This window comes from Conger conger, chromosome 12, assembly GCF_963514075.1.
Source record: "Conger conger chromosome 12, fConCon1.1, whole genome shotgun sequence".
NCBI lineage: Eukaryota > Metazoa > Chordata > Actinopteri > Anguilliformes > Congridae > Conger > Conger conger.
Genome location: NC_083771.1, coordinates 14,919,474 through 14,945,702, shown reverse-complemented (window position 1 = coordinate 14,945,702; position 26,229 = coordinate 14,919,474). Strand labels below are relative to the sequence as shown.

The following is a 26,229-nucleotide window of genomic DNA, read 5'->3' as shown; positions in this document are numbered from 1 at the left end:
AGCGTGAGTAATTTATTCCAGAAAAATACCTTGTTTCTGGGAAAGTTTACGTGACCCGGCTCACAATTCTTTGGTTATTGTAAGTGTGCTTTCGGTGAAAACGTTGTTTCTGCTCGGTTTCGAACCGAAGACCTTTTGCGTGTCAGGCAAACGTGATGACCACTACACCACAGAAACAACAGAGAATCTATGGATTAATTAATTCATTCATTAATTCATTTATTTATTTATTTCATGCTCCAATATAAAAAACATTTGCAGTTTCTGTAACTTAGCATTAACTGTTATTAATATGGCAATCATCTCCCTTCGGGTTTCTGTGGTGTAGTGGCCATCACGTTCGCCTCACACGCGAAAGGTCCCCAGTTCGAAACTGGGCAGAAACAGGGCTTTTGGGATTGCAACAAAAAACAACGCATTTGTCGCATGTCAAATTGTGTAAATCTTCTCTTTGTGACTCAACACTGATATCAGAAAGTTCAAAAGTTGGTTGTTTCTTCAAAGTCTCTATCTCCCGATAATTAGCGTGAGTAATTTATTCCAGAAAAATACCTTGTTTCTGGGAAAGTTTACGTGACCCGGCTCACAATTCTTTGGTTATTGTAAGTGTGCTTTCAGTGAAAACGTTGTTTCTGCTCGGTTTCGAACCGAAGACCTTTTGCGTGTTAGGCAAACGTGATGACCACTACACCACAGAAACAACAGAGAATCTATGGATTAATTAATTCATTCATTAATTCATTTATTTATTTATTTCATGCTCCTATATAAAAAACATTTGCAGTTTCTGTAACTTAGCATTAACTGTTATTAATATGGCAGTCATCTCCCGTTGGGTTTCGGTGGTGTAGTGGCCATCACGTTCGCCTCACACGCGAAAGGTCCCCAGTTCGAAACTGGGCAGAAACAGGGCTTTTGGGATTGCAACAAAAAACATAACGCATTTGTCGCATGTCAAATTGTGTAAATCTTCTCTTTGTGACTCAACACTGATATCAGAAAGTTCACAAGTTGGTTGTTTCTTCAAAGTCTCTATCTCCCGATAATTAGCGTGAGTAATTTATTCCAGAAAAATACCTTGTTTCTGGGAAAGTTTACGTGACCCGGCTCACAATTCTTTGGTTATTGTAAGTGTGCTTTCAGTGAAAACGTTGTTTCTGCTCAGTTTTGAACCGGGGACCTTTTGCGTGTTAGGCAAACGTGATAACCACTACACCACAGAAACAACAGAGAATCTACGGATTAATTAATTCATTCATTAATTCATTTATTTATTTATTTCATGCTCCAATATAAAAAACATTTGCAGTTTCTGTAACTTAGCATTAACTGTTATTAATATGGTAGTCTTCTGCCGTCGGGTTTCTGTGTTGTAGTGGCTATCACGTTCGCCTCACACGCGAAAGGTCCCCAGTTCGAAACTGGGCAGAAACAGGGCTTTTGGGATTGCAACAAAAAACATAACCCATTTGTCGCATGTCAAATTGTGTAAATCTTCTCTTTGTGACTCAACACTGATATCAGAAAGTTCACAAGTTGGTTGTTTCTTCAAAGTCTCTATCTCCCGATAATTAGCGTGAGTAATTTATTCCAGAAAAATCCCATGTTTCTGGGAAAGTTTACGTGACCCAGACTCACTATTCTTTGGTGATTGTAAGCGTGCTTTCAGTGAAAACGTTGTTTCTGCTCGGTTTTGAACCGAGGACCTTTTGCGAGTTAGGCAAACGTGATAACCACTACACCACAGAAACAACAGAGAATCAATGGATTAATTAATTCATTCATTAATTCATTTATTTATTTATTTCATGCTCCAATATAAAAAACATTTGCAGTTTCTGTAACTTAGCATTAACTGTTATTAATATGGCAGTCATCTCCCGTCGGGTTTCTGTGGTGTAGTGGCCATCACGTTCGCCTCACACGCGAAAGGTCCCCAGTTCGAAACTGGGCAGAAACAGGGCTTTTGGGATTGCAACAAAAAACATAACGCATTTGTCGCATGTCAAATTGTGTAAATCTTCTCTTTGTGACTCAACACTGATATCAGAAAGTTCACAAGTTGGTTGTTTCTTCAAAGTCTCTATCTCCCGATAATTAGCGTGAGTAATTTATTCCAGAAAAATACCTTGTTTCTGGGAAAGTTTACGTGACCCGGCTCACAATTCTTTGGTTATTGTAAGTGTGCTTTCAGTGAAAACGTTGTTTCTGCTCAGTTTTGAACCGGGGACCTTTTGCGTGTTAGGCAAACGTGATAACCACTACACCACAGAAACAACAGATAATCTACGGATTAATTAATTCATTCATTAATTCATTTATTTATTTATTTCATGCTCCAATATAAAAAACATTTGCAGTTTCTGTAACTTAGCATTAACTGTTATTAATATGGTAGTCTTCTGCCGTCGGGTTTCTGTGTTGTAGTGGCTATCACGTTCGCCTCACACGCGAAAGGTCCCCAGTTCGAAACTGGGCAGAAACAGGGCTTTTGGGATTGCAACAAAAAACATAACCCATTTGTCGCATGTCAAATTGTGTAAATCTTCTCTTTGTGACTCAACACTGATATCAGAAAGTTCAAAAGTTGGTTGTTTCTTCAAAGTCTCTATCTCCCGATAATTAGCGTGAGTAATTTATTCCAGAAAAATACCTTGTTTCTGGGAAAGTTTACGTGACCCGGCTCACAATTCTTTGGTTATTGTAAGTGTGCTTTCGGTGAAAACGTTGTTTCTGCTCGGTTTCGAACCGAAGACCTTTTGCGTGTCAGGCAAACGTGATGACCACTACACCACAGAAACAACAGAGAATCTATGGATTAATGAATTCATTCATTAATTCATTTATTTATTTATTTCATGCTCCAATATAAAAAACATTTGCAGTTTCTGTAACTTAGCATTAACTGTTATTAATATGGCAATCGTCTCCCTTCGGGTTTCTGTGGTGTAGTGGCCATCACGTTCGCCTCACACGCGAAAGGTCCCCAGTTCGAAACTGGGCAGAAACAGGGCTTTTGGGATTGCAACAAAAAACAACGCATTTGTCGCATGTCAAATTGTGTAAATCTTCTCTTTGTGACTCAACACTGATATCAGAAAGTTCAAAAGTTGGTTGTTTCTTCAAAGTCTCTATCTCCCGATAATTAGCGTGAGTAATTTATTCCAGAAAAATACCTTGTTTCTGGGAAAGTTTACGTGACCCGGCTCACAATTCTTTGGTTATTGTAAGTGTGCTTTCGGTGAAAACGTTGTTTCTGCTCGGTTTCGAACCGAAGACCTTTTGCGTGTCAGGCAAACGTGATGACCACTACACCACAGAAACAACAGAGAATCTATGGATTAATTAATTCATTCATTAATTCATTTATTTATTTATTTCATGCTCCAATATAAAAAACATTTGCAGTTTCTGTAACTTAGCATTAACTGTTATTAATATGGCAATCATCTCCCTTCGGGTTTCTGTGGTGTAGTGGCCATCACGTTCGCCTCACACGCGAAAGGTCCCCAGTTCGAAACTGGGCAGAAACAGGGCTTTTGGGATTGCAACAAAAAACAACGCATTTGTCGCATGTCAAATTGTGTAAATCTTCTCTTTGTGACTCAACACTGATATCAGAAAGTTCAAAAGTTGGTTGTTTCTTCAAAGTCTCTATCTCCCGATAATTAGCGTGAGTAATTTATTCCAGAAAAATACCTTGTTTCTGGGAAAGTTTACGTGACCCGGCTCACAATTCTTTGGTTATTGTAAGTGTGCTTTCAGTGAAAACGTTGTTTCTGCTCAGTTTTGAACCGGGGACCTTTTGCGTGTTAGGCAAACGTGATAACCACTACACCACAGAAACAACAGAGAATCTACGGATTAATTAATTCATTCATTAATTCATTTATTTATTTATTTCATGCTCCAATATAAAAAACATTTGCAGTTTCTGTAACTTAGCATTAACTGTTATTAATATGGTAGTCTTCTGCCGTCGGGTTTCTGTGTTGTAGTGGCTATCACGTTCGCCTCACACGCGAAAGGTCCCCAGTTCGAAACTGGGCAGAAACAGGGCTTTTGGGATTGCAACAAAAAACATAACCCATTTGTCGCATGTCAAATTGTGTAAATCTTCTCTTTGTGACTCAACACTGATATCAGAAAGTTCACAAGTTGGTTGTTTCTTCAAAGTCTCTATCTCCCGATAATTAGCGTGAGTAATTTATTCCAGAAAAATCCCATGTTTCTGGGAAAGTTTACGTGACCCAGACTCACTATTCTTTGGTGATTGTAAGCGTGCTTTCAGTGAAAACGTTGTTTCTGCTCGGTTTTGAACCGAGGACCTTTTGCGAGTTAGGCAAACGTGATAACCACTACACCACAGAAACAACAGAGAATCAATGGATTAATTAATTCATTCATTAATTCATTTATTTATTTATTTCATGCTCCAATATAAAAAACATTTGCAGTTTCTGTAACTTAGCATTAACTGTTATTAATATGGCAGTCATCTCCCGTCGGGTTTCTGTGGTGTAGTGGCCATCACGTTCGCCTCACACGCGAAAGGTCCCCAGTTCGAAACTGGGCAGAAACAGGGCTTTTGGGATTGCAACAAAAAACATAACGCATTTGTCGCATGTCAAATTGTGTAAATCTTCTCTTTGTGACTCAACACTGATATCAGAAAGTTCACAAGTTGGTTGTTTCTTCAAAGTCTCTATCTCCCGATAATTAGCGTGAGTAATTTATTCCAGAAAAATACCTTGTTTCTGGGAAAGTTTACGTGACCCGGCTCACAATTCTTTGGTTATTGTAAGTGTGCTTTCAGTGAAAACGTTGTTTCTGCTCAGTTTTGAACCGGGGACCTTTTGCGTGTTAGGCAAACGTGATAACCACTACACCACAGAAACAACAGATAATCTACGGATTAATTAATTCATTCATTAATTCATTTATTTATTTATTTCATGCTCCAATATAAAAAACATTTGCAGTTTCTGTAACTTAGCATTAACTGTTATTAATATGGTAGTCTTCTGCCGTCGGGTTTCTGTGTTGTAGTGGCTATCACGTTCGCCTCACACGCGAAAGGTCCCCAGTTCGAAACTGGGCAGAAACAGGGCTTTTGGGATTGCAACAAAAAACATAACCCATTTGTCGCATGTCAAATTGTGTAAATCTTCTCTTTGTGACTCAACACTGATATCAGAAAGTTCAAAAGTTGGTTGTTTCTTCAAAGTCTCTATCTCCCGATAATTAGCGTGAGTAATTTATTCCAGAAAAATACCTTGTTTCTGGGAAAGTTTACGTGACCCGGCTCACAATTCTTTGGTTATTGTAAGTGTGCTTTCGGTGAAAACGTTGTTTCTGCTCGGTTTCGAACCGAAGACCTTTTGCGTGTCAGGCAAACGTGATGACCACTACACCACAGAAACAACAGAGAATCTATGGATTAATGAATTCATTCATTAATTCATTTATTTATTTATTTCATGCTCCAATATAAAAAACATTTGCAGTTTCTGTAACTTAGCATTAACTGTTATTAATATGGCAATCGTCTCCCTTCGGGTTTCTGTGGTGTAGTGGCCATCACGTTCGCCTCACACGCGAAAGGTCCCCAGTTCGAAACTGGGCAGAAACAGGGCTTTTGGGATTGCAACAAAAAACAACGCATTTGTCGCATGTCAAATTGTGTAAATCTTCTCTTTGTGACTCAACACTGATATCAGAAAGTTCAAAAGTTGGTTGTTTCTTCAAAGTCTCTATCTCCCGATAATTAGCGTGAGTAATTTATTCCAGAAAAATACCTTGTTTCTGGGAAAGTTTACGTGACCCGGCTCACAATTCTTTGGTTATTGTAAGTGTGCTTTCAGTGAAAACGTTGTTTCTGCTCGGTTTCGAACCGAAGACCTTTTGCGTGTTAGGCAAACGTGATGACCACTACACCACAGAAACAACAGAGAATCTATGGATTAATTAATTCATTCATTAATTCATTTATTTATTTATTTCATGCTCCTATATAAAAAACATTTGCAGTTTCTGTAACTTAGCATTAACTGTTATTAATATGGCAGTCATCTCCCGTCGGGTTTCGGTGGTGTAGTGGCCATCACGTTCGCCTCACACGCGAAAGGTCCCCAGTTCGAAACTGGGCAGAAACAGGGCTTTTGGGATTGCAACAAAAAACATAACGCATTTGTCGCATGTCAAATTGTGTAAATCTTCTCTTTGTGACTCAACACTGATATCAGAAAGTTCACAAGTTGGTTGTTTCTTCAAAGTCTCTATCTCCCGATAATTAGCGTGAGTAATTTATTCCAGAAAAATACCTTGTTTCTGGGAAAGTTTACGTGACCCGGCTCACAATTCTTTGGTTATTGTAAGTGTGCTTTCAGTGAAAACGTTGTTTCTGCTCAGTTTTGAACCGGGGACCTTTTGCGTGTTAGGCAAACGTGATAACCACTACACCACAGAAACAACAGAGAATCTACGGATTAATTAATTCATTCATTAATTCATTTATTTATTTATTTCATGCTCCAATATAAAAAACATTTGCAGTTTCTGTAACTTAGCATTAACTGTTATTAATATGGTAGTCTTCTGCCGTCGGGTTTCTGTGTTGTAGTGGCTATCACGTTCGCCTCACACGCGAAAGGTCCCCAGTTCGAAACTGGGCAGAAACAGGGCTTTTGGGATTGCAACAAAAAACATAACCCATTTGTCGCATGTCAAATTGTGTAAATCTTCTCTTTGTGACTCAACACTGATATCAGAAAGTTCACAAGTTGGTTGTTTCTTCAAAGTCTCTATCTCCCGATAATTAGCGTGAGTAATTTATTCCAGAAAAATACCTTGTTTCTGGGAAAGTTTACGTGACCCAGACTCACTATTCTTTGGTGATTGAAAGCGTGCTTTCAGTGAAAACATTGTTTCTGCTCGGTTTTGAACCGAGGACCTTTTGCGTGTTAGGCAAACGTGATAACCACTACACCACAGAAACAATAGAGAATCTACGCGTTCATTAATTAATTAATTAATTAATTCATTTATTTATTTATTTCATGCTCCAATATAAAAAACATTTGCAGTTTCTGTAACTTAGCATTAACTGTTATTAATATGGTAGTCATCGCCCGTCGGGTTTCTGTGGTGTAGTGGCTATTACGTTCGCCTCACACGCGAAAGGTCCCCAGTTTGAAACTGGGCAGAAACAGGGCTATTGGGATTGCAACAAAAAACATAACGCACTTGTCGCATGTCAAATTGTGTAAATCTTCTCTTTGTGACTCAACACTGATATCAGAAAGTTCAAAAGTTGGTTGTTTCTTCAAAGTCTCTATCTCCCGATAATTAGCGTGAGTAATTTATTCCAGAAAAATACCTTGTTTCTGGGAAAGTTTACCTGACCCGGCTCACAATTCTTTGGTTATTGTAAGTGTGCTTTCGGTGAAAACGTTGTTTCTGCTCGGTTTCGAACCGAAGACCTTTTGCGTGTCAGGCAAACGTGATGACCACTACACCACAGAAACAACAGAGAATCTATGGATTAATTAATTCATTCATTAATTCATTTATTTATTTATTTCATGCTCCAATATAAAAAACATTTGCAGTTTCTGTAACTTAGCATTAACTGTTATTAATATGGCAGTCATCTCCCGTCGGGTTTCTGTGGTGTAGTGGCCATCACGTTCGCCTCACACGCGAAAGGTCCCCAGTTCGAAACTGGGCAGAAACAGGGCTTTTGGGATTGCAACAAAAAACATAACGCATTTGTCGCATGTCAAATTGTGTAAATCTTCTCTTTGTGACTCAACACTGATATCAGAAAGTTCACAAGTTGGTTGTTTCTTCAAAGTCTCTATGTCCCGATAATTAGCGTGAGTAATTTATTCCAGAAAAATACCTTGTTTCTGGGAAAGTTTACGTGACCCGGCTCACAATTCTTTGGTTATTGTAAGTGTGCTTTCAGTGAAAACGTTGTTTCTGCTCAGTTTTGAACCGGGGACCTTTTGCGTGTTAGGCAAACGTGATAACCACTACACCACAGAAACAACAGAGAATCTATGGATTAATTAATTCATTCATTAATTCATTTATTTATTTATTTCATGCTCCAATATAAAAAACATTTGCAGTTTCTGTAACTTAGCATTAACTGTTATTAATATGGTAGTCATCGCCCGTCGGGTTTCTGTGGTGTAGTGGCTATTACGTTCGCCTCACACGCGAAAGGTCCCCAGTTTGAAACTGGGCAGAAACAGGGCTATTGGGATTGCAACAAAAAACATAACGCACTTGTCGCATGTCAAATTGTGTAAATCTTCTCTTTGTGACTCAACACTGATATCAGAAAGTTCAAAAGTTGGTTGTTTCTTCAAAGTCTCTATCTCCCGATAACTAGCGTGAGTAATTTATTCCAGAAAAATCCCATGTTTCTGGGAAAGTTTACGTGACCCAGACTCACAGTTCTTTGGTGATTGTAAGCGTGCTTTCAGTGAAAACGTTGTTTCTGCTCGGTTTTGAACCGAGGACCTTTTGCGTGTTAGGCAAACGTGATAACCACTACACCACAGAAACAACAGAGAATCACTGGATTAATTAATTCATTCATTAATTCATTTATTTATTTATTTCATGCTCCAATATAAAAAACATTTGCAGTTTCTGTAACTTAGCATTAACTGTTATTAATATGATAGTCATCTCCCGTCGGGTTTCTGTCGTGTAGTGGCTATCACGTTCGCCTCACACGCGAAAGGTCCCCAGTTCGAAACTGGGCAGAAACAGGGCTTTTGGGATTGCAAAAAAAAACATAACGCATTTCTCGCATGTCAAATTGTGTAAATCTTCTCTTTGTGACTCAACACTGATATCAGAAAGTTCAAAAGTTGGTTGTTTCTTCAAAGTCTCTATCTCCCGATAATTAGCGTGAGTAATTTATTCCAGAAAAATCCCATGTTTCTGGGAAAGTTTACGTGACCCAGACTCACTATTCTTTGGTGATTGTAAGCGTGCTTTCAGTGAAAACGTTGTTTCTGCTCGGTTTTGAACCGAGGACCTTTTGCGAGTTAGGCAAACGTGATAACCACTACACCACAGAAACAACAGAGAATCAATGGATTAATTAATTCATTCATTAATTCATTTATTTATTTATTTCATGCTCCAATATAAAAAACATTTGCAGTTTCTGTAACTTAGCATTAACTGTTATTAATATGGCAGTCATCTCCCGTCGGGTTTCTGTGGTGTAGTGGCCATCACGTTCGCCTCACACGCGAAAGGTCCCCAGTTCGAAACTGGGCAGAAACAGGGCTTTTGGGATTGCAACAAAAAACATAACGCATTTGTCGCATGTCAAATTGTGTAAATCTTCTCTTTGTGACTCAACACTGATATCAGAAAGTTCACAAGTTGGTTGTTTCTTCAAAGTCTCTATCTCCCGATAATTAGCGTGAGTAATTTATTCCAGAAAAATACCTTGTTTCTGGGAAAGTTTACGTGACCCGGCTCACAATTCTTTGGTTATTGTAAGTGTGCTTTCGGTGAAAACGTTGTTTCTGCTCGGTTTCGAACCGAAGACCTTTTGCGTGTCAGGCAAACGTGATGACCACTACACCACAGAAACAACAGAGAATCTATGGATTAATGAATTCATTCATTAATTCATTTATTTATTTATTTCATGCTCCAATATAAAAAACATTTGCAGTTTCTGTAACTTAGCATTAACTGTTATTAATATGGCAATCATCTCCCTTCGGGTTTCTGTGGTGTAGTGGCTATCACGTTCGCCTCACACGCGAAAGGTCCCCAGTTCGAAACTGGGCAGAAACAGGGCTTTTGGGATTGCAAAAAAAAACATAACGCATTTCTCGCATGTCAAATTGTGTAAATCTTCTCTTTGTGACTCAACACTGATATCAGAAAGTTCAAAAGTTGGTTGTTTCTTCAAAGTCTCTATCTCCCGATAATTAGCGTGAGTAATTTATTCCAGAAAAATCCCATGTTTCTGGGAAAGTTTACGTGACCCAGACTCACTATTCTTTGGTGATTGTAAGCGTGCTTTCAGTGAAAACGTTGTTTCTGCTCGGTTTTGAACCGAGGACCTTTTGCGTGTTAGGCAAACGTGATAACCACTACACCACAGAAACAACAGAGAATCTACGGATTAATTAATTCATTCATTAATTCATTTATTTATTTATTTCATGCTCCAATATAAAAAACATTTGCAGTTTCTGTAACTTAGCATTAACTGTTATTAATATGGTAGTCTTCTGCCGTCGGGTTTCTGTGTTGTAGTGGCTATCACGTTCGCCTCACACGCGAAAGGTCCCCAGTTCGAAACTGGGCAGAAACAGGGCTTTTGGGATTGCAACAAAAAACATAACCCATTTGTCGCATGTCAAATTGTGTAAATCTTCTCTTTGTGACTCAACACTGATAACAGAAAGTTCACAAGTTGGTTGTTTCTTCAAAGTCTCTATCTCCCGATAATTAGCGTGAGTAATTTATTCCAGAAAAATACCTTGTTTCTGGGAAAGTTTACGTGACCCAGACTCACTATTCTTTGGTGATTGAAAGCGTGCTTTCAGTGAAAACATTGTTTCTGCTCGGTTTCGAACCGAAGACCTTTTGCGTGTCAGGCAAACGTGATGACCACTACACCACAGAAACAACAGAGAATCTATGGATTAATTAATTCATTCATTAATTCATTTATTTATTTATTTCATGCTCCAATATAAAAAACATTTGCAGTTTCTGTAACTTAGCATTAACTGTTATTAATATGGCAGTCATCTCCCGTCGGGTTTCTGTGGTGTAGTGGCCATCACGTTCGCCTCACACGCGAAAGGTCCCCAGTTCGAAACTGGGCAGAAACAGGGCTTTTGGGATTGCAACAAAAAACATAACGCATTTGTCGCATGTCAAATTGTGTAAATCTTCTCTTTGTGACTCAACACTGATATCAGAAAGTTCACAAGTTGGTTGTTTCTTCAAAGTCTCTATGTCCCGATAATTAGCGTGAGTAATTTATTCCAGAAAAATACCTTGTTTCTGGGAAAGTTTACGTGACCCGGCTCACAATTCTTTGGTTATTGTAAGTGTGCTTTCAGTGAAAACGTTGTTTCTGCTCAGTTTTGAACCGGGGACCTTTTGCGTGTTAGGCAAACGTGATAACCACTACACCACAGAAACAACAGAGAATCTATGGATTAATTAATTCATTCATTAATTCATTTATTTATTTATTTCATGCTCCAATATAAAAAACATTTGCAGTTTCTGTAACTTAGCATTAACTGTTATTAATATGGTAGTCATCGCCCGTCGGGTTTCTGTGGTGTAGTGGCTATTACGTTCGCCTCACACGCGAAAGGTCCCCAGTTTGAAACTGGGCAGAAACAGGGCTATTGGGATTGCAACAAAAAACATAACGCACTTGTCGCATGTCAAATTGTGTAAATCTTCTCTTTGTGACTCAACACTGATATCAGAAAGTTCAAAAGTTGGTTGTTTCTTCAAAGTCTCTATCTCCCGATAACTAGCGTGAGTAATTTATTCCAGAAAAATCCCATGTTTCTGGGAAAGTTTACGTGACCCAGACTCACAGTTCTTTGGTGATTGTAAGCGTGCTTTCAGTGAAAACGTTGTTTCTGCTCGGTTTTGAACCGAGGACCTTTTGCGTGTTAGGCAAACGTGATAACCACTACACCACAGAAACAACAGAGAATCTACGGATTAATTAATTCATTCATTAATTCATTTATTTATTTATTTCATGCTCCAATATAAAAAACATTTGCAGTTTCTGTAACTTAGCATTAACTGTTATTAATATGGTAGTCTTCTGCCGTCGGGTTTCTGTGTTGTAGTGGCTATCACGTTCGCCTCACACGCGAAAGGTCCCCAGTTCGAAACTGGGCAGAAACAGGGCTTTTGGGATTGCAACAAAAAACATAACCCATTTGTCGCATGTCAAATTGTGTAAATCTTCTCTTTGTGACTCAACACTGATAACAGAAAGTTCACAAGTTGGTTGTTTCTTCAAAGTCTCTATCTCCCGATAATTAGCGTGAGTAATTTATTCCAGAAAAATACCTTGTTTCTGGGAAAGTTTACGTGACCCAGACTCACTATTCTTTGGTGATTGAAAGCGTGCTTTCAGTGAAAACATTGTTTCTGCTCGGTTTCGAACCGAAGACCTTTTGCGTGTCAGGCAAACGTGATGACCACTACACCACAGAAACAACAGAGAATCTATGGATTAATTAATTCATTCATTAATTCATTTATTTATTTATTTCATGCTCCAATATAAAAAACATTTGCAGTTTCTGTAACTTAGCATTAACTGTTATTAATATGGCAGTCATCTCCCGTCGGGTTTCTGTGGTGTAGTGGCCATCACGTTCGCCTCACACGCGAAAGGTCCCCAGTTCGAAACTGGGCAGAAACAGGGCTTTTGGGATTGCAACAAAAAACATAACGCATTTGTCGCATGTCAAATTGTGTAAATCTTCTCTTTGTGACTCAACACTGATATCAGAAAGTTCACAAGTTGGTTGTTTCTTCAAAGTCTCTATGTCCCGATAATTAGCGTGAGTAATTTATTCCAGAAAAATACCTTGTTTCTGGGAAAGTTTACGTGACCCGGCTCACAATTCTTTGGTTATTGTAAGTGTGCTTTCAGTGAAAACGTTGTTTCTGCTCAGTTTTGAACCGGGGACCTTTTGCGTGTTAGGCAAACGTGATAACCACTACACCACAGAAACAACAGAGAATCTATGGATTAATTAATTCATTCATTAATTCATTTATTTATTTATTTCATGCTCCAATATAAAAAACATTTGCAGTTTCTGTAACTTAGCATTAACTGTTATTAATATGGTAGTCATCGCCCGTCGGGTTTCTGTGGTGTAGTGGCTATTACGTTCGCCTCACACGCGAAAGGTCCCCAGTTTGAAACTGGGCAGAAACAGGGCTATTGGGATTGCAACAAAAAACATAACGCACTTGTCGCATGTCAAATTGTGTAAATCTTCTCTTTGTGACTCAACACTGATATCAGAAAGTTCAAAAGTTGGTTGTTTCTTCAAAGTCTCTATCTCCCGATAACTAGCGTGAGTAATTTATTCCAGAAAAATCCCATGTTTCTGGGAAAGTTTACGTGACCCAGACTCACAGTTCTTTGGTGATTGTAAGCGTGCTTTCAGTGAAAACGTTGTTTCTGCTCGGTTTTGAACCGAGGACCTTTTGCGTGTTAGGCAAACGTGATAACCACTACACCACAGAAACAACAGAGAATCACTGGATTAATTAATTCATTCATTAATTCATTTATTTATTTATTTCATGCTCCAATATAAAAAACATTTGCAGTTTCTGTAACTTAGCATTAACTGTTATTAATATGATAGTCATCTCCCGTCGGGTTTCTGTCGTGTAGTGGCTATCACGTTCGCCTCACACGCGAAAGGTCCCCAGTTCGAAACTGGGCAGAAACAGGGCTTTTGGGATTGCAAAAAAAAACATAACGCATTTCTCGCATGTCAAATTGTGTAAATCTTCTCTTTGTGACTCAACACTGATATCAGAAAGTTCAAAAGTTGGTTGTTTCTTCAAAGTCTCTATCTCCCGATAATTAGCGTGAGTAATTTATTCCAGAAAAATCCCATGTTTCTGGGAAAGTTTACGTGACCCAGACTCACTATTCTTTGGTGATTGTAAGCGTGCTTTCAGTGAAAACGTTGTTTCTGCTCGGTTTTGAACCGAGGACCTTTTGCGAGTTAGGCAAACGTGATAACCACTACACCACAGAAACAACAGAGAATCAATGGATTAATTAATTCATTCATTAATTCATTTATTTATTTATTTCATGCTCCAATATAAAAAACATTTGCAGTTTCTGTAACTTAGCATTAACTGTTATTAATATGGCAGTCATCTCCCGTCGGGTTTCTGTGGTGTAGTGGCCATCACGTTCGCCTCACACGCGAAAGGTCCCCAGTTCGAAACTGGGCAGAAACAGGGCTTTTGGGATTGCAACAAAAAACATAACGCATTTGTCGCATGTCAAATTGTGTAAATCTTCTCTTTGTGACTCAACACTGATATCAGAAAGTTCACAAGTTGGTTGTTTCTTCAAAGTCTCTATCTCCCGATAATTAGCGTGAGTAATTTATTCCAGAAAAATACCTTGTTTCTGGGAAAGTTTACGTGACCCGGCTCACAATTCTTTGGTTATTGTAAGTGTGCTTTCGGTGAAAACGTTGTTTCTGCTCGGTTTCGAACCGAAGACCTTTTGCGTGTCAGGCAAACGTGATGACCACTACACCACAGAAACAACAGAGAATCTATGGATTAATGAATTCATTCATTAATTCATTTATTTATTTATTTCATGCTCCAATATAAAAAACATTTGCAGTTTCTGTAACTTAGCATTAACTGTTATTAATATGGCAATCATCTCCCTTCGGGTTTCTGTGGTGTAGTGGCTATCACGTTCGCCTCACACGCGAAAGGTCCCCAGTTCGAAACTGGGCAGAAACAGGGCTTTTGGGATTGCAAAAAAAAACATAACGCATTTCTCGCATGTCAAATTGTGTAAATCTTCTCTTTGTGACTCAACACTGATATCAGAAAGTTCAAAAGTTGGTTGTTTCTTCAAAGTCTCTATCTCCCGATAATTAGCGTGAGTAATTTATTCCAGAAAAATCCCATGTTTCTGGGAAAGTTTACGTGACCCAGACTCACTATTCTTTGGTGATTGTAAGCGTGCTTTCAGTGAAAACGTTGTTTCTGCTCGGTTTTGAACCGAGGACCTTTTGCGTGTTAGGCAAACGTGATAACCACTACACCACAGAAACAACAGAGAATCTACGGATTAATTAATTCATTCATTAATTCATTTATTTATTTATTTCATGCTCCAATATAAAAAACATTTGCAGTTTCTGTAACTTAGCATTAACTGTTATTAATATGGTAGTCTTCTGCCGTCGGGTTTCTGTGTTGTAGTGGCTATCACGTTCGCCTCACACGCGAAAGGTCCCCAGTTCGAAACTGGGCAGAAACAGGGCTTTTGGGATTGCAACAAAAAACATAACCCATTTGTCGCATGTCAAATTGTGTAAATCTTCTCTTTGTGACTCAACACTGATAACAGAAAGTTCACAAGTTGGTTGTTTCTTCAAAGTCTCTATCTCCCGATAATTAGCGTGAGTAATTTATTCCAGAAAAATACCTTGTTTCTGGGAAAGTTTACGTGACCCAGACTCACTATTCTTTGGTGATTGAAAGCGTGCTTTCAGTGAAAACATTGTTTCTGCTCGGTTTTGAACCGAGGACCTTTTGCGTGTTAGGCAAACGTGATAACCACTACACCACAGAAACAACAGAGAATCTACGCGTTCATTAATTAATTAATTAATTCATTTATTTATTTATTTCATGCTCCAATATAAAAAACATTTGCAGTTTCTGTAACTTAGCATTAACTGTTATTAATATGGTAGTCATCGCCCGTCGGGTTTCTGTGGTGTAGTGGCTATTACGTTCGCCTCACACGCGAAAGGTCCCCAGTTTGAAACTGGGCAGAAACAGGGCTATTGGGATTGCAACAAAAAACATAACGCACTTGTCGCATGTCAAATTGTGTAAATCTTCTCTTTGTGACTCAACACTGATATCAGAAAGTTCAAAAGTTGGTTGTTTCTTCAAAGTCTCTATCTCCCGATAACTAGCGTGAGTAATTTATTCCAGAAAAATCCCATGTTTCTGGGGAAGTTTATGTGACCCAGACTCACAGTTCTTTGGTGATTGTAAGCGTGCTTTCAGTGAAAACGTTGTTTCTGCTCGGTTTTGAACCGAGGACCTTTTGCGTGTTAGGCAAACGTGATAACCACTACACCACAGAAACAACAGAGAATCACTGGATTAATTAATTCATTCATTAATTCATTTATTTATTTATTTCATGCTCCAATATAAAAAACATTTGCAGTTTCTGTAACTTAGCATTAACTGTTATTAATATGATAGTCATCTCCCGTCGGGTTTCTGTCGTGTAGTGGCTATCACGTTCGCCTCACACGCGAAAGGTCCCCAGTTCGAAACTGGGCAGAAACAGGGCTTTTGGGATTGCAACAAAAAACATAACGCATTTGTCGCATGTCAAATTGTGTAAATCTTCTCTTTGTGACTCAACACTGATATCAGAAAGTTCACAAGTTGGTTGTTTCTTCAAAGTCTCTATCTCCCGATAATTAGCGTGAGTAATTTATTCCAGAAAAATACCTTGTTTCTGGGAAAGTTTACGTGACCCGGCTCACAATTCTTTGGTTATTGTAAGTGTGCTTTCAGTGAAAACGTTGTTTCTGCTCAGTTTTGAACCGGAGACCTTTTGCGTGTTAGGCAAACGTGATAACCACTACACCACAGAAACAACAGAGAATCTACGGATTAATTAATTCATTCATTAATTCATTTATTTATTTATTTCATGCTCCAATATAAAAAACATTTGCAGTTTCTGTAACTTAGCATTAACTGTTATTAATATGGCAGTCATCTCCCGTCGGGTTTCGGTGGTGTAGTGGCCATCACGTTCGCCTCACACGCGAAAGGTCCCCAGTTCGAAACTGGGCAGAAACAGGGCTTTTGGGATTGCAACAAAAAACATAGCGCATTTCTCGCATGTCAAATTGTGTAAATCTTCTCTTTGTGACTCAACACTGATATCAGAAAGTTCAAAAGTTGGTTGTTTCTTCAAAGTCTCTATCTCCCGATAATTAGCGTGAGTAATTTATTCCAGAAAAATACCTTGTTTCTGGGAAAGTTTACGTGACCCAGACTCACTATTCTTTGGTGATTGAAAGCGTGCTTTCAGTGAAAACATTGTTTCTGCTCGGTTTTGAACCGAGGACCTTTTGCGTGTTAGGCAAACGTGATAACCACTACACCACAGAAACAACAGAGAATCGATGGATTCATTAATTCATTCATTAATTCATTTATTTATTTATTTCATGCTCCAATATAAAAAACATTTGCAGTTTCTGTAACTTAGCATTAACTGTTATTAATATGGTAGTCATCGCCCGTCGGGTTTCTGTGGTGTAGTGGCTATTACGTTCGCCTCACACGCGAAAGGTCCCCAGTTTGAAACTGGGCAGAAACAGGGCTATTGGGATTGCAACAAAAAACATAACGCACTTGTCGCATGTCAAATTGTGTAAATCTTCTCTTTGTGACTCAACACTGATAACAGAAAGTTCACAAGTTGGTTGTTTCTTCAAAGTCTCTATCTCCCGATAATTAGCGTGAGTAATTTATTCCAGAAAAATACCTTGTTTCTGGGAAAGTTTACGTGACCCAGACTCACTATTCTTTGGTGATTGAAAGCGTGCTTTCAGTGAAAACATTGTTTCTGCTCGGTTTTGAACCGAGGACCTTTTGCGTGTTAGGCAAACGTGATAACCACTACACCACAGAAACAACAGAGAATCTACGCGTTCATTAATTAATTAATTAATTCATTTATTTATTTATTTCATGCTCCAATATAAAAAACATTTGCAGTTTCTGTAACTTAGCATTAACTGTTATTAATATGGTAGTCATCGCCCGTCGGGTTTCTGTGGTGTAGTGGCTATTACGTTCGCCTCACACGCGAAAGGTCCCCAGTTTGAAACTGGGCAGAAACAGGGCTATTGGGATTGCAACAAAAAACATAACGCACTTGTCGCATGTCAAATTGTGTAAATCTTCTCTTTGTGACTCAACACTGATATCAGAAAGTTCAAAAGTTGGTTGTTTCTTCAAAGTCTCTATCTCCCGATAACTAGCGTGAGTAATTTATTCCAGAAAAATCCCATGTTTCTGGGGAAGTTTATGTGACCCAGACTCACAGTTCTTTGGTGATTGTAAGCGTGCTTTCAGTGAAAACGTTGTTTCTGCTCGGTTTTGAACCGAGGACCTTTTGCGTGTTAGGCAAACGTGATAACCACTACACCACAGAAACAACAGAGAATCACTGGATTAATTAATTCATTCATTAATTCATTTATTTATTTATTTCATGCTCCAATATAAAAAACATTTGCAGTTTCTGTAACTTAGCATTAACTGTTATTAATATGATAGTCATCTCCCGTCGGGTTTCTGTCGTGTAGTGGCTATCACGTTCGCCTCACACGCGAAAGGTCCCCAGTTCGAAACTGGGCAGAAACAGGGCTTTTGGGATTGCAACAAAAAACATAACGCATTTGTCGCATGTCAAATTGTGTAAATCTTCTCTTTGTGACTCAACACTGATATCAGAAAGTTCACAAGTTGGTTGTTTCTTCAAAGTCTCTATCTCCCGATAATTAGCGTGAGTAATTTATTCCAGAAAAATACCTTGTTTCTGGGAAAGTTTACGTGACCCGGCTCACAATTCTTTGGTTATTGTAAGTGTGCTTTCAGTGAAAACGTTGTTTCTGCTCAGTTTTGAACCGGAGACCTTTTGCGTGTTAGGCAAACGTGATAACCACTACACCACAGAAACAACAGAGAATCTACGGATTAATTAATTCATTCATTAATTCATTTATTTATTTATTTCATGCTCCAATATAAAAAACATTTGCAGTTTCTGTAACTTAGCATTAACTGTTATTAATATGGCAGTCATCTCCCGTCGGGTTTCGGTGGTGTAGTGGCCATCACGTTCGCCTCACACGCGAAAGGTCCCCAGTTCGAAACTGGGCAGAAACAGGGCTTTTGGGATTGCAACAAAAAACATAGCGCATTTCTCGCATGTCAAATTGTGTAAATCTTCTCTTTGTGACTCAACACTGATATCAGAAAGTTCAAAAGTTGGTTGTTTCTTCAAAGTCTCTATCTCCCGATAATTAGCGTGAGTAATTTATTCCAGAAAAATACCTTGTTTCTGGGAAAGTTTACGTGACCCAGACTCACTATTCTTTGGTGATTGAAAGCGTGCTTTCAGTGAAAACATTGTTTCTGCTCGGTTTTGAACCGAGGACCTTTTGCGTGTTAGGCAAACGTGATAACCACTACACCACAGAAACAACAGAGAATCGATGGATTCATTAATTCATTCATTAATTCATTTATTTATTTATTTCATGCTCCAATATAAAAAACATTTGCAGTTTCTGTAACTTAGCATTAACTGTTATTAATATGGTAGTCATCGCCCGTCGGGTTTCTGTGGTGTAGTGGCTATTACGTTCGCCTCACACGCGAAAGGTCCCCAGTTTGAAACTGGGCAGAAACAGGGCTATTGGGATTGCAACAAAAAACATAACGCACTTGTCGCATGTCAAATTGTGTAAATCTTCTCTTTGTGACTCAACACTGATATCAGAAAGTTCAAAAGTTGGTTGTTTCTTCAAAGTCTCTATCTCCCGATAATTAGCGTGAGTAATTTATTCCAGAAAAATCCCATGTTTCTGGGAAAGTTTACGTGACCCAGACTCACAGTTCTTTGGTGATTGTAAGCGTGCTTTCAGTGAAAACGTTGTTTCTGCTCGGTTTTGAACCGAGGACCTTTTGCGTGTTAGGCAAACGTGATAACCACTCCACCACAGAAACAACAGAGAATCACTGGATTAATGAATTCATTCATTAATTCATTTATTTATTTATTTCATGCTCCAATATAAAAAACATTTGCAGTTTCTGTAACTTAGCATTAACTGTTATTAATATGGCAGTCATCTCCCGTCGGGTTTCTGTGGTGTAGTGGCCATCACGTTCGCCTCACACGCGAAAGGTCCCCAGTTCGAAACTGGGCAGAAACAGGGCTTTTGGGATTGCAACAAAAAACAACGCATTTGTCGCATGTCAAATTGTGTAAATCTTCTCTTTGTGACTCAACACTGATATCAGAAAGTTCAAAAGTTGGTTGTTTCTTCAAAGTCTCTATCTCCCGATAATTAGCGTGAGTAATTTATTCCAGAAAAATACCTTGTTTCTGGGAAAGTTTACGTGACCCGGCTCACAATTCTTTGGTTATTGTAAGTGTGCTTTCGGTGAAAACGTTGTTTCTGCTCGGTTTCGAACCGAAGACCTTTTGCGTGTCAGGCAAACGTGATGACCACTACACCACAGAAACAACAGAGAATCTATGGATTAATGAATTCATTCATTAATTCATTTATTTATTTATTTCATGCTCCAATATAAAAAACATTTGCAGTTTCTGTAACTTAGCATTAACTGTTATTAATATGGCAGTCATCTCCCGTCGGGTTTCTGTGGTGTAGTGGCCATCACGTTCACCTCACACGCGAAAGGTCCCCAGTTCGAAACTGGGCAGAAACAGGGCTTTTGGGATTGCAACAAAAAACATAACGCATTTGTCGCATGTCAAATTGTGTAAATCTTCTCTTTGTGACTCAACACTGATATCAGAAAGTTCACAAGTTGGTTGTTTCTTCAAAGTCTCTATCTCCCGATAATTAGCGTGAGTAATTTATTCCAGAAAAATACCTTGTTTCTGGGAAAGTTTACGTGACCCGGCTCACAATTCTTTGGTTATTGTAAGTGTGCTTTCAGTGAAAACGTTGTTTCTGCTCAGTTTTGAACCGAGGACCTTTTGCGTGTTAGGCAAACGTGATAACCACTACACCACAGAAACAACAGAGAATCTACGGATTAATTAATTCATTCATTAATTCATTTATTTATTTATTTCATGCTCCAATATAAAAAACATTTGCAGTTTCTGTAACTTAGCATTAACTGTTATTAATATGGTAGTCATCGCCCGTCGGGTTTCTGTGGTGTAGTGGCTATTACGTTCGCCTCACACGCGAAAGGTCCCCAGTTTGAAACTGGGCAGAAACAGGGCTATTGGGATTGCAACAAAAAACATAACGCACTTGTCGCATGTCAAATTGTGTAAATCTTCTCTTTGTGACTCAACACTGATATCAGAAAGTTCAAAAGTTGGTTGTTTCTTCAAAGTCTCTATCTCCCGATAATTAGCGTGAGTAATTTATTCCAGAAAAATCCCATGTTTCTGGGAAAGTTTACGTGACCCAGACTCACAGTTCTTTGGTGATTGTAAGCGTGCTTTCAGTGAAAACGTTGTTTCTGCTCGGTTTTGAACCGAAGACCTTTTGCGTGTTAGGCAAACGTGATAACCACTACACCACAGAAACAACAGAGAATCACTGGATTAATGAATTCATTCATTAATTTATTAATTTATTTATTTCATGCTCCAATATAAAAAACATTTGCAGTTTCTGTAACTTAGCATTAACTGTTATTAATATGGCAGTCATCTCCCGTCGGGTTTCTGTGGTGTAGTGGCCATCACGTTCGCCTCACACGCGAAAGGTCCCCAGTTCGAAACTGGGCAGAAACAGGGCTTTTGGGATTGCAACAAAAAACATAACGCATTTGTCGCATGTCAAATTGTGTAAATCTTCTCTTTGTGACTCAACACTGATATCAGAAAGTTCAAAAGTTGGTTGTTTCTTCAAAGTCTCTATCTCCCGATAATTAGCGTGAGTAATTTATTCCAGAAAAATACCTTGTTTCTGGGAAAGTTTACGTGACCCAGACTCACTATTCTTTGGTGATTGAAAGCGTGCTTTCAGTGAAAACATTGTTTCTGCTCGGTTTTGAACCGAAGACCTTTTGCGTGTTAGGCAAACGTGATAACCACTACACCACAGAAACAACAGAGAATCGATGGATTAATTAATTCATTCATTAATTCATTAATTTATTTATTTCATGCTCCAATATAAAAAACATTTGCAGTTTCTGTAACTTAGCATTAACTGTTATTAATATGGTAGTCATCTCCCGTCGGGTTTCTGTGGTGTAGTGGCCATCACGTTCGCCTCACACGCGAAAGGTCCCCAGTTCGAAACTGGGCAGAAACAGGGCTTTTGGGATTGCAACAAAAAACATAACGCATTTGTCGCTTGTCAAATTGTGTAAATCTTCTCTTTGTGACTCAACACTGATATCAGAAAGTTCAAAAGTTGGTTGTTTCTTCAAAGTCTCTATCTCCCGATAATTAGCGTGAGTAATTTATTCCAGAAAAATACCTTGTTTCTGGGAAAGTTTACGTGACCCAGACTCACTATTCTTTGGTGATTGAAAGCGTGCTTTCAGTGAAAACATTGTTTCTGCTCGGTTTTGAACCGAGGACCTTTTGCGTGTTAGGCAAACGTGATAACCACTACACCACAGAAACAACAGAGAATCGATGGATTCATTAATTCATTCATTAATTCATTTATTTATTTATTTCATGCTCCAATATAAAAAACATTTGCAGTTTCTGTAACTTAGCATTAACTGTTATTAATATGGTAGTCATCGCCCGTCGGGTTTCTGTGGTGTAGTGGCTATTACGTTCGCCTCACACGCGAAAGGTCCCCAGTTTGAAACTGGGCAGAAACAGGGCTATTGGGATTGCAACAAAAAACATAACGCACTTGTCGCATGTCAAATTGTGTAAATCTTCTCTTTGTGACTCAACACTGATATCAGAAAGTTCAAAAGTTGGTTGTTTCTTCAAAGTCTCTATCTCCCGATAATTAGCGTGAGTAATTTATTCCAGAAAAATCCCATGTTTCTGGGAAAGTTTACGTGACCCAGACTCACAGTTCTTTGGTGATTGTAAGCGTGCTTTCAGTGAAAACGTTGTTTCTGCTCGGTTTTGAACCGAGGACCTTTTGCGTGTTAGGCAAACGTGATAACCACTCCACCACAGAAACAACAGAGAATCACTGGATTAATGAATTCATTCATTAATTCATTTATTTATTTATTTCATGCTCCAATATAAAAAACATTTGCAGTTTCTGTAACTTAGCATTAACTGTTATTAATATGGCAGTCATCTCCCTTCGGGTTTCTGTGGTGTAGTGGCTATCACGTTCGCCTCACACGCGAAAGGTCCCCAGTTCGAAACTGGACAGAAACAGAGCTTTTGGGATTGCAACAAAAAACAACGCATGTGTCGCATGTCAAGTTGTGTAAATCTTCTCTTTGTGACTCAACACTGATATCAGAAAGTTCAAAAGTTGGTTGTTTCTTCAAAGTCTCTATCTCCCGATAATTAGCGTGAGTAATTTATTCCAGAAAAATACCTTGTTTCTGGGAAAGTTTACGTGACCCGGCTCACAATTCTTTGGTTATTGTAAGTGTGCTTTCGGTGAAAACGTTGTTTCTGCTCGGTTTCGAACCGAAGACCTTTTGCGTGTCAGGCAAACGTGATGACCACTACACCACAGAAACAACAGAGAATCTATGGATTAATTAATTCATTCATTAATTCATTTATTTATTTATTTCATGCTCCAATATAAAAAACATTTGCAGTTTCTGTAACTTAGCATTAACTGTTATTAATATGGCAGTCATCTCCCGTCGGGTTTCTGTGGTGTAGTGGCCATCACGTTCGCCTCACACGCGAAAGGTCCCCAGTTCGAAACTGGGCAGAAACAGGGCTTTTGGGATTGCAACAAAAAACATAACGCATTTGTCGCATGTCAAATTGTGTAAATCTTCTCTTTGTGACTCAACACTGATATCAGAAAGTTCACAAGTTGGTTGTTTCTTCAAAGTCTCTATCTCCCGATAATTAGCGTGAGTAATTTATTCCAGAAAAATACCTTGTTTCTGGGAAAGTTTACGTGACCCGGCTCACAATTCTTTGGTTATTGTAAGTGTGCTTTCAGTGAAAACGTTGTTTCTGCTCAGTTTTGAACCGAGGACCTTTTGCGTGTTAGGCAAACGTGATAACCACTACACCACAGAAACAACAGAGAATCTACGGATTAATTAATTCATTCATTAATTCATTTATTTATTTATTTCATGCTCCAATATAAAAAACATTTGCAGTTTCTGTAACTTAGCATTAACTGTTATTAATATGGTAGTCATCGCCCGTCGGGTTTCTGTGGTGTAGTGGCTATTACGTTCGCCTCACACGCGAAAGGTCCCCAGTTTGAAACTGGGCAGAAACAGGGCTATTGGGATTGCAACAAAAAACATAACGCACTTGTCGCATGTCAAATTGTGTAAATCTTCTCTTTGTGACTCAACACTGATATCAGAAAGTTCAAAAGTTGGTTGTTTCTTCAAAGTCTCTATCTCCAGATAATTAGCGTGAGTAATTTATTCCAGAAAAATCCCGTGTTTCTGGGAAAGTTTACGTGACCCAGACTCACAGTTCTTTGGTGATTGTAAGCGTGCTTTCAGTGAAAACGTTGTTTCTGCTCGGTTTTGAACCGAAGACCTTTTGCGTGTTAGGCAAACGTGATAACCACTACACCACAGAAACAACAGAGAATCACTGGATTAATGAATTCATTCATTAATTTATTAATTTATTTATTTCATGCTCCAATATAAAAAACATTTGCAGTTTCTGTAACTTAGCATTAACTGTTATTAATATGGCAGTCATCTCCCTTCGGGTTTCTGTGGTGTAGTGGCTATCACGTTCGCCTCACACGCGAAAGGTCCCCAGTTCGAAACTGGGCAGAAACAGGGCTTTTGGGATTGCAACAAAAAACAACGCATGTGTCGCATGTCAAGTTGTGTAAATCTTCTCTTTGTGACTCAACACTGATATCAGAAAGTTCAAAAGTTGGTTGTTTCTTCAAAGTCTCTATCTCCCGATAATTAGCGTGAGTAATTTATTCCAGAAAAATACCTTGTTTCTGGGAAAGTTTACGTGACCCGGCTCACAATTCTTTGGTTATTGTAAGTGTGCTTTCGGTGAAAACGTTGTTTCTGCTCGGTTTCGAACCGAAGACCTTTTGCGTGTCAGGCAAACCTGATGACCACTACACCACAGAAACAACAGAGAACCTATGGATTAATTAATTCATTCATTAATTCATTTATTTATTTATTTCATGCTCCAATATAAAAAACATTTGCAGTTTCTGTAACTTAGCATTAACTGTTATTAATATGGCAGTCATCTCCCGTCGGGTTTCTGTGGTGTAGTGGCCATCACGTTCGCCTCACACGCGAAAGGTCCCCAGTTCGAAACTGGGCAGAAACAGGGCTTTTGGGATTGCAACAAAAAACATAACGCATTTGTCGCATGTCAAATTGTGTAAATCTTCTCTTTGTGACTCAACACTGATATCAGAAAGTTCACAAGTTGGTTGTTTCTTCAAAGTCTCTATCTCCCGATAATTAGCGTGAGTAATTTATTCCAGAAAAATACCTTGTTTCTGGGAAAGTTTACGTGACCCGGCTCACAATTCTTTGGTTATTGTAAGTGTGCTTTCAGTGAAAACGTTGTTTCTGCTCAGTTTTGAACCGAGGACCTTTTGCGTGTTAGGCAAACATGATAACCACTACACCACAGAAACAACAGAGAATCTACGGATTAATTAATTCATTCATTAATTCATTTATTTATTTATTTCATGCTCCAATATAAAAAACATTTGCAGTTTCTGTAACTTAGCATTAACTGTTATTAATATGGTAGTCATCGCCCGTCGGGTTTCTGTGGTGTAGTGGCTATTACGTTCGCCTCACACGCGAAAGGTCCCCAGTTTGAAACTGGGCAGAAACAGGGCTATTGGGATTGCAACAAAAAACATAACGCACTTGTCGCATGTCAAATTGTGTAAATCTTCTCTTTGTGACTCAACACTGATATCAGAAAGTTCAAAAGTTGGTTGTTTCTTCAAAGTCTCTATCTCCCGATAATTAGCGTGAGTAATTTATTCCAGAAAAATCCCATGTTTCTGGGAAAGTTTACGTGACCCAGACTCACAGTTCTTTGGTGATTGTAAGCGTGCTTTCAGTGAAAACGTTGTTTCTGCTCGGTTTTGAACCGAAGACCTTTTGCGTGTTAGGCAAACGTGATAACCACTACACCACAGAAACAACAGAGAATCACTGGATTAATGAATTCATTCATTAATTTATTAATTTATTTATTTCATGCTCCAATATAAAAAACATTTGCAGTTTCTGTAACTTAGCATTAACTGTTATTAATATGGCAGTCATCTCCCGTCGGGTTTCTGTGGTGTAGTGGCCATCACGTTCGCCTCACACGCGAAAGGTCCCCAGTTCGAAACTGGGCAGAAACAGGGCTTTTGGGATTGCAACAAAAAACATAACGCATTTGTCGCTTGTCAAATTGTGTAAATCTTCTCTTTGTGACTCAACACTGATATCAGAAAGTTCAAAAGT

General features: G+C 38.7%; 25 non-coding genes across 25 annotated transcripts; all 25 read right to left on the bottom strand.

The window, feature by feature from the left end:
- Nucleotides 1–104: 104 nt before the first annotated feature.
- trnav-gac (transfer RNA valine (anticodon GAC)) lies at nucleotides 105–177 on the bottom strand. The gene has a single exon. It is a non-coding gene; the product is annotated as a tRNA-Val (tRNA).
- A 2,551-nt stretch (nucleotides 178–2,728) lies between these two features.
- trnav-gac (transfer RNA valine (anticodon GAC)) lies at nucleotides 2,729–2,801 on the bottom strand. The gene has a single exon. It is a non-coding gene; the product is annotated as a tRNA-Val (tRNA).
- Nucleotides 2,802–3,251: 450 nt separating this feature from the next.
- Nucleotides 3,252–3,324, bottom strand: trnav-gac (transfer RNA valine (anticodon GAC)). The gene has a single exon. It is a non-coding gene; the product is annotated as a tRNA-Val (tRNA).
- A 2,026-nt stretch (nucleotides 3,325–5,350) lies between these two features.
- trnav-gac (transfer RNA valine (anticodon GAC)) lies at nucleotides 5,351–5,423 on the bottom strand. Its single transcript has one exon. It is a non-coding gene; the product is annotated as a tRNA-Val (tRNA).
- A 1,501-nt stretch (nucleotides 5,424–6,924) lies between these two features.
- trnav-aac (transfer RNA valine (anticodon AAC)) lies at nucleotides 6,925–6,997 on the bottom strand. Its single transcript has one exon. It is a non-coding gene; the product is annotated as a tRNA-Val (tRNA).
- Nucleotides 6,998–7,453: 456 nt separating this feature from the next.
- trnav-gac (transfer RNA valine (anticodon GAC)) lies at nucleotides 7,454–7,526 on the bottom strand. The gene has a single exon. It is a non-coding gene; the product is annotated as a tRNA-Val (tRNA).
- A 978-nt stretch (nucleotides 7,527–8,504) lies between these two features.
- trnav-aac (transfer RNA valine (anticodon AAC)) lies at nucleotides 8,505–8,577 on the bottom strand. The gene has a single exon. It is a non-coding gene; the product is annotated as a tRNA-Val (tRNA).
- A 978-nt stretch (nucleotides 8,578–9,555) lies between these two features.
- On the bottom strand, nucleotides 9,556–9,628 carry trnav-gac (transfer RNA valine (anticodon GAC)). Its single transcript has one exon. It is a non-coding gene; the product is annotated as a tRNA-Val (tRNA).
- A 453-nt stretch (nucleotides 9,629–10,081) lies between these two features.
- On the bottom strand, nucleotides 10,082–10,154 carry trnav-aac (transfer RNA valine (anticodon AAC)). The gene has a single exon. It is a non-coding gene; the product is annotated as a tRNA-Val (tRNA).
- Nucleotides 10,155–10,607: 453 nt separating this feature from the next.
- Nucleotides 10,608–10,680, bottom strand: trnav-gac (transfer RNA valine (anticodon GAC)). Its single transcript has one exon. It is a non-coding gene; the product is annotated as a tRNA-Val (tRNA).
- Nucleotides 10,681–11,658: 978 nt separating this feature from the next.
- trnav-aac (transfer RNA valine (anticodon AAC)) lies at nucleotides 11,659–11,731 on the bottom strand. The gene has a single exon. It is a non-coding gene; the product is annotated as a tRNA-Val (tRNA).
- A 453-nt stretch (nucleotides 11,732–12,184) lies between these two features.
- On the bottom strand, nucleotides 12,185–12,257 carry trnav-gac (transfer RNA valine (anticodon GAC)). Its single transcript has one exon. It is a non-coding gene; the product is annotated as a tRNA-Val (tRNA).
- Nucleotides 12,258–13,235: 978 nt separating this feature from the next.
- Nucleotides 13,236–13,308, bottom strand: trnav-aac (transfer RNA valine (anticodon AAC)). The gene has a single exon. It is a non-coding gene; the product is annotated as a tRNA-Val (tRNA).
- A 978-nt stretch (nucleotides 13,309–14,286) lies between these two features.
- On the bottom strand, nucleotides 14,287–14,359 carry trnav-gac (transfer RNA valine (anticodon GAC)). The gene has a single exon. It is a non-coding gene; the product is annotated as a tRNA-Val (tRNA).
- Nucleotides 14,360–14,812: 453 nt separating this feature from the next.
- Nucleotides 14,813–14,885, bottom strand: trnav-aac (transfer RNA valine (anticodon AAC)). Its single transcript has one exon. It is a non-coding gene; the product is annotated as a tRNA-Val (tRNA).
- Nucleotides 14,886–15,338: 453 nt separating this feature from the next.
- trnav-aac (transfer RNA valine (anticodon AAC)) lies at nucleotides 15,339–15,411 on the bottom strand. Its single transcript has one exon. It is a non-coding gene; the product is annotated as a tRNA-Val (tRNA).
- Nucleotides 15,412–15,864: 453 nt separating this feature from the next.
- Nucleotides 15,865–15,937, bottom strand: trnav-aac (transfer RNA valine (anticodon AAC)). The gene has a single exon. It is a non-coding gene; the product is annotated as a tRNA-Val (tRNA).
- A 978-nt stretch (nucleotides 15,938–16,915) lies between these two features.
- On the bottom strand, nucleotides 16,916–16,988 carry trnav-aac (transfer RNA valine (anticodon AAC)). Its single transcript has one exon. It is a non-coding gene; the product is annotated as a tRNA-Val (tRNA).
- Nucleotides 16,989–17,441: 453 nt separating this feature from the next.
- On the bottom strand, nucleotides 17,442–17,514 carry trnav-aac (transfer RNA valine (anticodon AAC)). The gene has a single exon. It is a non-coding gene; the product is annotated as a tRNA-Val (tRNA).
- Nucleotides 17,515–17,967: 453 nt separating this feature from the next.
- Nucleotides 17,968–18,040, bottom strand: trnav-aac (transfer RNA valine (anticodon AAC)). Its single transcript has one exon. It is a non-coding gene; the product is annotated as a tRNA-Val (tRNA).
- Nucleotides 18,041–19,018: 978 nt separating this feature from the next.
- trnav-aac (transfer RNA valine (anticodon AAC)) lies at nucleotides 19,019–19,091 on the bottom strand. Its single transcript has one exon. It is a non-coding gene; the product is annotated as a tRNA-Val (tRNA).
- Nucleotides 19,092–20,067: 976 nt separating this feature from the next.
- trnav-gac (transfer RNA valine (anticodon GAC)) lies at nucleotides 20,068–20,140 on the bottom strand. The gene has a single exon. It is a non-coding gene; the product is annotated as a tRNA-Val (tRNA).
- Nucleotides 20,141–22,170: 2,030 nt separating this feature from the next.
- Nucleotides 22,171–22,243, bottom strand: trnav-aac (transfer RNA valine (anticodon AAC)). Its single transcript has one exon. It is a non-coding gene; the product is annotated as a tRNA-Val (tRNA).
- A 976-nt stretch (nucleotides 22,244–23,219) lies between these two features.
- trnav-gac (transfer RNA valine (anticodon GAC)) lies at nucleotides 23,220–23,292 on the bottom strand. Its single transcript has one exon. It is a non-coding gene; the product is annotated as a tRNA-Val (tRNA).
- A 1,501-nt stretch (nucleotides 23,293–24,793) lies between these two features.
- Nucleotides 24,794–24,866, bottom strand: trnav-gac (transfer RNA valine (anticodon GAC)). Its single transcript has one exon. It is a non-coding gene; the product is annotated as a tRNA-Val (tRNA).
- Nucleotides 24,867–26,229: the final 1,363 nt, after the last annotated feature.